Consider the following 9,208-nt stretch of genomic DNA (forward strand, 5'->3'; position numbering starts at 1 on the left):
ACATCTCAAATAGGCACACCACCACACCAATTTAGAATCAAGGAAGAAGCTTTCATAATGTCATTAAACTTGAATCTTAAACAAAGACTTGGTCATCAGCATGATAAATGCAGAAATTAAACAAGCAGATTTCAAGGAAATAAAAACAATGGCTTTTTAAGTAACACTGAACCCATCAGATAAAACTGGTTTTTCGACTCACAAGAAAACAGTTCTCAGATTTCCATATTCCATATGAACAAGTCACAATGCTAGAATCCAGATAAAAATTGTAGTTAAAGTCGTAAGTGTGTTTTTAAGTGCAATAAGCTTTGTGTAGCATTTCCCAGAGAGAAGTTTGCATTCTGCAAGAATGACAAGAAATCCTGTATGTAAGGCAATATTGCTACAATACAGAAAGTATTTAACCATAAATGCCTTTACTCTATTAGCACAGATTAATTATAACTTAATCTTAATTTGCACCATACTGCTTTTATTTCATAGAATCATCACTGAATCATAGAATCCCTACAGTGTGGAAATAGACCCTTCAGTCCAACAGCTCCACACCAACCCTCTGAACAGCATCCCACCTCGACCCATCACCCTACCCTTTCCCATGGCTAACACTAATAACCTACACATCCCTGAACACTGAGCAATTTAGCATGGCCAATCCACCTAGCCTGTATATCTTTGGACTGTGAGAGGAAACCAGAGCACCCAGTGGAAACTCACGCTACACCAGAGAATGTGCATACTCCACACAGTCGCCCAATGGTGGAATCGAGCCCAGGTCCCTGGCACTTTGAGGCAGCAGTGCTAACCACTGAGCCACCGTGTCATCCTACTGACCTTCTGAACAGTGAATAAAGTGATGATAAGCTTACTTGATATCAGAATGGCGGAGACTCAAGTAGCATGTACCAAATGGAATCAATGGCCTGTGACTGTAACAAAAGTAGAAAATGCCAGAAACACTCTGCAGCTTAGGCAGCATCTGTGGAGACAGGAAGAGCGTTAGGCTTGCTTTTGTGATGTACCACGTATGCCATCAGAACTGCAATGTGATACGGACTAATGACCACCTCCTGTTCTGTGTCAGCACTTCAATACAATTATTAAATAATTAAGGTCTGTTGTGAAAATTTGTAGCTCGAGTTATGGATGCAATCATTCATTAGCTTAATGAGCCAATTGTTCTGTGGTGTGCAGACATTTTGTCATCTTCTTAGGCAACATCATCAATGTAATCTCTAATAGAAACACCAGTGTTCTGCTTCCTTCCGGATTTATATGATCCTCTGGTGTGATGGTCTTGTCGCTTCCAGTTCTGTTGTTTTAGTAGCGGTCTGTGTATAGGACCTATTGCTATGTAATTGTTAATGGAGTCCTGCGTTGAGGACCAGGTTTCCAGAAATTCCCTTGCATGTCTGGTGTTTGCTTGTCCCAGTAAAGTCACTTTTTCCCCAGTCAACCTGATGGCCCTCATTGTCTATGTGTATTGAGACATGTAAATACTGGTAGTGTTTTTTCACTGGTGATCGTGTATTCTGGTCGTCAGTTTCCTCCCATTTGTCCAATATAATGTTTATTGCAATCGCTGCGTAGTATTCTGTATATCATGCTGGTCGTGTTTACTGTCATTATGGGGTCTTTAGTCTTTGATAATACTTGGTGCAGTGTTGCTGTAGATTTGAGGCAATCATGACCTTATGCGATTTTAGGAGTCTGGTAGTATTTGGCTGATGAAATTACCCATTATAATTCAAAGTCTTACGCAACTTTACTAGTCTCCTCCGAGAATAAACTGTGCTTAGGTTGAGCTACAGTTTGCAGCACACCCTGAGATATACCCTTCCCTCTTCCCCTACATTGGAAGTGCAATTAAAGTAGCTCCAGTTCCCAAAGAATCAATTCTATATATACCATATTTACATATATTTTATATAAATCATAAAGCTACAGCATCTCTGGCTCAGTATTGCAAATACAATTCCTCCCATCAACACTACAATTATCATGAAGACATGATTGAGGGAGGGATAGGGCTGCAGCTCAGTATTCCAGAATCTTAAAACAAGATAAAGTTGGGCTAGGGTGGTGTCAATCAGGTGTTGGCACCACATTATTGATCAAGGAGTCAATTACTGCAGTAAGGAACGATGATATCATAGAAAGTTCCTCAAATGAGGTTGTATGGGTAGAATTAAAATCAGAAATGAGACCAACCACTTTTGTTGGGATGTGTTACAGATTGCAAAACATTCAGGAAAATATAGAAAGGCAAATCTCAGAAGCATAGAAATAACAATAACAAATAACACTAACAGGGCAACAATAATAAGGATTTCTAATCTTAACTGAGACAAGTAAAATGCGAAAGACTAAGGGGACAGAATTTTTCAAATGTGCCCAAGACAGCTTTTTAAGCCAACATATAGAAAATCCTAAAAGAGAGGGGACAGTTCTAGTGATAGTGGGAACTGCAGATGCTGGAGAATCCAAGATAACAAAGTGTGAAGCTGGATGAACACAGCAGGCCAAGCAGCATCTCAGGAGCACAAACGCTAACGTTTTGGGCCTAGACCCTCTCTGATAAAGGGTCTAGGCCAGAAACGTCAGCTTTTGTGCTCCTGAGATGCTGCTTGGCCTGCTATGTTCATCCAGCTTCACACTTTGTTATCGGGGACAGTACTAGACCTATTTTAGGAAATGAAGCTGGGCAAGTGGTGAATGTGGCAGTGAAAGACAATTTTGGTGACAGAGACCATAACTCAGTAATATTTAAGGTATTTATGTACCAGGACAAAGACAGACCAGAAAGAAAGTTTCTGAACTAAGGGGAGATCAATTTTAATAAGATAAGACAGGATCTGGCTGAAGTGGACTGGGAACAGCTACGTGCCAGAAAACCAACCTTCACAGCCAACATGTTCCCATCAAGCTGAGTCCAACAAGTCCAGTGAATGTCAGATATCAATAAATGTTCAAGATTGAATAAGGAAAAAATAACAAAGCTTTTAGTGGGTCTAAAAGCCTCACATCAGGCATACAGTAAGTGCAGGGTATTGCTTAAAAAAGAAATGTGTTGAGCAAGCCAGGGTCATGTGAAAACACTGGCATGTAACGCTAAGGAAAATTCAAAGGCATTTAACAGAATAACCAGGGAACAAGTAGGGCCCACGAGGGACCAAAGTGGCAGTTTGTATGTGAAGGCAGAAAACACAGCTAAGGATTTAAATGAATACTTTGCATCACATTAGAGAGAGATGATGATACAGAATGGGGACAGAGATGTACTTGAAATTAACACAGAGGGGAATTAGATTAGACTCCCTACAGTGTGGAAACAGGCCCTTTGGCCCAACAAATCCACACCGCCCCTTGGAGCATCCCACCCAGACCCATCCCCCTGTAACCCACACCCCTGAACACTACAGGCAATTTAGCATGGCCGAACCACCTACCCTGCACATCTTTGTACTATGGGAGGAAACCGGAGCGCCCGGAGGAAACCCACACAGACATGGGGAGAATGTGCAAACTCCACACAGACAGTTGCCCGAGGCTGGAATTGAACCCGGGTGCCTGGCGCTGTGAGACTGCAGTGCTAACCACTGAGCCACCGTGCCACCCTAAAAGGGACTCGCCCAGGCTGAGCACTGAAGTGACTAGGAAACAGGCGGCCCCGGGACTCGAACTCAGATCCCAGTGGGCACAAACCCACGTGCTCACCATTACGCCATGGCAACCACAGCATTTTAGCATGTTTGAAGGCAGATAAATCCCCATGCTGAGGAGATGTATCCAAGGCTATTGGAGGCCAAGGAGAGGATTTCAGGGGATCTGACATTAATTCCACAGAATGGATACCAGACGAATGGAGGACAGCTAATTTGAAGCTAGTATTCAAGGAGGGGATAGGGATAAACCAAGCAGCTACAGGCCATCCATAGTAGGGAAACTACTGTAAAAAGATTCTGAGGACAGAATTAGTCAATTCAACTTGGAGATGAAAAGATTAACAGAGGATAGTCAGTGACTTTGAAAGGAGGAAATCATGTCTAATGAACTTGAGTGGAGTTGACAGCTGTATAGACAGAGGAGTTGATGTGGTATACATGGATTTCTTTAAGGTTTTCAACATGGTCTCACATGCCAGAATGGTTAAGCTCATGGGATCAAAAGAAATTTGGTAAATTGGATCCAAAACTGGCATGGGGCAGGAAGCAAAGGGTGATGGTCAAAGGGTGTTTGTGCGACTGGAAGACTGTGTCCACCGGCATACCACAGTGTTCTGTGCTGGGCCTCTTTCTGTTTGTTGTGTACTTTATTAATCTAGACATGAATGTAGGAGGTAGATCTATAAGTGTGCAGATGACAAATCTTGAAAAATATAGTCCAGCTGTTGAGATGAGCTAATCAGTGGCAAACTGAATTTATGACTGTGATACATCCTGAGAGGCAAGAGAGTACATGTTAAATTGTACGGCCCAGGAAGTAGAGGATCAGAGGGATATTGGTGTGCATATACATAGATCCATGAAAGCACTAGCACAGGTAGATATAGTTGTTAAAAGGATGTGTGTCAGGAGTTAAGGCACTGAAAACAAGAGCAAGGAGATTATGGTGGAGCTGTCTATAAAATTAGATAGGTAACAGTTGCAGTATTGCGCACAATTCATCGCCACACTATGAGAAGGATATGACTGCACTAGAGAGGTGCAAAAGATTCACCAGGACATTGCCTAGGCTAGACCAATTCAGTCAAGGCGACTTTGGTTGGGGTTGTTTACAACAGCAGAAAAGGCTGAGGAGGGAATGGAAATATGATTAAGGTGTACAAAGATTTCAGAGGCATAGGCATAGTAGATGAAAATAATTTTCCCCCCTTTATTAGGAAGGGTGAATAATCAGGGGCACAATTTTAAGCTAACAAGCAACAGGTTGAGAGACAATGTGAGAGGAAAACAATTTATCCAGAGGGTTGTGGATAGCTGGAACTCATTCTTAATAGGCAGCAGAGGCAGAAACCCTCATGATATTTAAGAACTAGTTACATCAAACACTATAAGCAGCCAAGCCTACAGGCCAAGTGCTGGAAAATGGGATTAGAATAGATGGATTTTTGATAACTCACACAGACATGAGTCAAAGGGCTTCAGCATGTGGTATAAAATTCTGACTCTACAGCAACTGTACTGAGATTCAAGATGAAACCCTGAAAAACAATCCACATAATTCTATGTACAGGAAACAACACCTTAGTATAAAGATAGCAACTATATTTCTGCAGAATACCAACTGTAATCTTTTTATGTGGAGCTCAGCTATTTAAGTAGTACACAAATTGCTATGGCTTGGACTGGAATTAATATTTTAAAGGGAGTTGTGGCTCATTTCAACAATGTATATACAAGTACTGAACTGTGAACAAACAATTCATTCTTAAAATACCTCAAGTTATTCAAAGGCAAATTTTGAAATGGGTGTCAAAATCTTTTCAAAATTCAAACAAATACTTTCATTAAATGTTCACCAATGTAAGAACAAAGCAAAGTACCTTGACATCTATGCTTTAAATATACTGTATTAGATAAATTGCCCCTTGCATAGGTGGACTGGCCATGCTAAATTACCCATTGTTCAGGGATGTCTAGGCTAGATGCATTAGCCATGGGGAATGCAGAGTTAGAGGGATAGGGTAGGGGGATGTATCTAGATGGATGCTCTTCAGAGTCAGTGTTGGGCCAAATGGCCTGTTTCCATTCTGTAAGGATTATAAAAAAAACAATGAGCTGCTACTGTGGCACAGAAACACTTATCAACTCACAGGTACTTTACAGTGTATGTGACTCATACAATATGTTGTTGCTGCTAAGCATATTTAAACACTTTGACAGCTCATTCACACACCTCAGTAGAAATCTCACAAACAGATACACACTAATGAGGCTGATATGTCTCAAAATTCTTCTGAAAGTATTAGTCACAGCACAAAGTGTCAGTTTAAGTGTCACTCCCTCATAAGTAAAAAGCCCTTCTGTGTCAATGCCATAGTTTATTGTGGTCAACAATGAAATGCAAATTGAGCTCATTAATGAATCAGGCAGTTTCAGACATTATCTTTAATCTTATTTTAAATAACAATGATATTCTATAATTGCTGTAAACCTCCTGGTTGGTTTCTTTAAGTTTCAGGTGCTCTTTACAAAAACTATGCCATGTATCATACTGATACTACTAACATCGCTGAGGTTTACCTAAGAACTGTTTGCAGTTTTCTGTAGTATTTGCACATATATAATGTAAATTGCCAATGTATTTTTTCATAAATATACTGTACAGAAAAGATTTTGCATTCTGGGCGATTTTTAAAACATTTTCTAATCGTTTGCTAATTATGTGAATTACTTTACTGCAAACATAATTTGTAGGATAATGGTAGACACAATTGCCATAACATATTTCATATGTAATGATGCATAAATTCAGTAGTTGAGTCTGCATAACCATAACCATTCTTTCATCAGTAAACCAAGATCTCTCTTTCATCAACCTGAAACACCAACTCTGTTTGGTTCTCAGCCCAATCTCCTGGGAGTATTTTGAGCATTTTCTCTTTTTAATTTGGAGTTCTGGCATCCAAAGTATTTCAGTTTTGATCTGTTTTACTGTTTAGCATATATTAATGTCCTTAACCGTTACAAAGGCACACCTCTGCAATTCCCTGGCTTTGAACTGAAAAGCATAGGGATATAATTTAGGTACAAAAATGCAGTGTCTGTCCTACACGTGTAATGTCTTGTCCATACTCCAACTAATCACACAGTAAAAGCCAAATCATTTCCTATGCGAAGAAAACTTTACTCCACTTTAAGTCACTTGGCAATCTATACGATCCAATGCACCCCTCAATTCTGTCAGAATTTCCTTTTCCCAGGTACCATTATTTTAATTTCAGTGTATACACTTATAATAGGAATATTTATGGGCAGTATTGTTCAAGATAATGCTATACCTCAGGTTAAGATGGTCAATAGGCTGTTGTATTATAGTATTCAGTGGCATCAAATACATCTTTAACACACTGCCAAAGAGGAATAGTAGTGTTTAATACATTTTGTATTTTTACTGCAGTGGAATTTAGCACCGTGGATTAAATTGTTACTGGATTGAGCAAAGTATTATGCAGTTTTGTTTTCATTGTAACACATAATAACCCAGGGCTGATTGGAACATTTCCATCCGTAATAAGTTACTTGTTGCACAGTCGTCTGCTTCACGTTTCCAGCAGAACTATCACTGTGACAAGCTCAACCTATACTGCACGTCGTAGCTGTCAAAAAAAACCCATACTACTGCAAAAAAAAACCCATACTACTGCAAAAAAAGTGAAGGGGGGAGGAAGGAATAACCGTCCCTTCAACAAAAATCACTGTACAGGAAACTTTGCCGTTTTCAAAGGCATCTGCCTCAAATACCTAATTTACCTCAACCCCCGCCACCGTGACACTTTCCAACTGCATATGCAATGCGAAAAAAATACACCTTGAAAAAGATTTAAATTCTCACCCTGCAAGAGCAGACAGTCCAAACAAAGCCAAAATAATTTCCTTCCATTTATTATGTCATTCTTTTAGCGGCCTCGACAGGGAAGCATCTTCCACTAGTGTGAAACTCCTACCCCGCCAGCGCCATATTATGGACGCATCTCTTCCAAATTGTGTGTTTTCAAAAAAAGTGATATACACACATACATACATATATCAAATATACAGCAGATGAAGAAAAGGAAACGGAAAAGAAAGAAATGGTGTTTGGTCTTTCTTCTGGCCCCCACCCCTTCTCCCGCTGGTACCTTGTCGGTCGGTCGGTCGGTCGGCCAACTGGCCGATCGGTCGGTCCCGGTATCCGTTACGCCGGTAGTGGTGATGTTGTGACGGTTTGCCGTTTTAATTCCCCCGCTGCCCTGGCTCGCACTCGCTCTCTCTCCCTCTCTAACCCCCTCCCTCTCTCTCGTTCGCTCACTGTCAAACTCCACACTCCGCCATCTTCCACCGCCGCCACCGCACAACAACATCCCACCACGTGACCTACCCCTTTCCTCCCCCCGGAGCGGGCCAGCCAACCGCACGGCGGCCTAGCTCCAACCTAAAAATAGACTCTTTAGATCAGCGCAGTATGAATAATACAAGAGCATGTGGCTCAGTGAAGAACAGCAGATGCACTGTATGTATGAATGAGAGCGCTGGATAGCCAGAATGGATGCAACACCTATAACCTTTTTATTTCCAAATTTAAAAAAAATCTTTTCTCTGTCTCATTATGAAAAGTCTATATGTACATTGATAATAGATGTCAACCATATCCCTACAAGGTCATTCCCAATAAAATTTACGTTCATTCATTTTTTCCCCACCTATTTTGACACTTTTTTTCTCCACATTATAAATAGCTCCATTTGTTTCAATGGATTTGCAGCATGCCTTGCCTTATAAATCCCGTTCCTCGCAATTCCCCCGTCTCTGCATAATGCTGGAATATACGATCCCCCAAATCCAACAAAAATACGTTTGTTATTCTGCTGGGTGCACCCCGATATCACCGAAACAGACCGTCAGAGCAAATACCCCATTGACAAGGCAAGCTGCATTTTTAATCCGATATGCAAACCTATTAAAAGTATTGTCACAATCTCCCAAAATAACAATGTATAAGAACGTCCCCGTGCCATCTGCAACATGCTACTACCCTCGTTTCTGACAACAGGACGGCTCCAATTAAATAAGTGCGTGTCTTTACACCTAGAATATGCAATATGCATATTCACCTTTTAATGTTCCAAAATGAAATAACGCTGTCGGGTAATTTGAGATACACTCACCGTCCGCGAAAGAAATTTGTCGTCGAATTGCCTAAAATGCCGCACGTTATTACTTTTTAAGTATTAACTAGAATTTATCGGGGAATCGACCATGCATCTGTCCCATCGTCACGCTGCATCTGTTTGACCGGAAAAAAAGGTTCAAATTATGGTTGAACATATAATTTAAAAAGATTAGAAATTAGCATTTGACTTACTGGAAACGAATACTGTACTCGTTATGACCGCAATATAATCACATCTTTGTATTCAGGTGAATTGGTTTCGGCATCAATGCAGATTATCTGTCTAATTTGAGATTTTGGTCTCAATCTTAGGTTGTTCAAAGGCACTTTT

General features: G+C 40.6%; 1 protein-coding gene across 7 annotated transcripts in view; it reads right to left on the reverse strand.

Moving 5' to 3' along the window:
• The window catches only part of hdac5 (histone deacetylase 5), a 316,103-nt gene extending 307,145 nt beyond the window's left edge, over positions 1-8,958 (reverse strand). For 2 of the 7 annotated variants that reach the window (XM_059638859.1, XM_059638852.1), the window contains exons 1-2: positions 7,847-8,061; positions 873-982 (exon numbers count right to left, since the gene is read on the reverse strand). The gene's annotated coding sequence lies outside the window, so the exon portion shown is untranslated. Of the gene's footprint in view, positions 1-872; positions 983-5,548; positions 5,756-7,846; positions 8,062-8,872 lie in introns of those variants that run through there. The other 5 variants (XM_059638860.1, XM_059638851.1, XM_059638853.1 and 2 more) reach the window with 4 other exon arrangements.
• Positions 8,959-9,208: the final 250 nt, after the last annotated feature.

Source organism: Stegostoma tigrinum, chromosome 31, assembly GCF_030684315.1.
Source record: "Stegostoma tigrinum isolate sSteTig4 chromosome 31, sSteTig4.hap1, whole genome shotgun sequence".
NCBI lineage: Eukaryota > Metazoa > Chordata > Chondrichthyes > Orectolobiformes > Stegostomatidae > Stegostoma > Stegostoma tigrinum.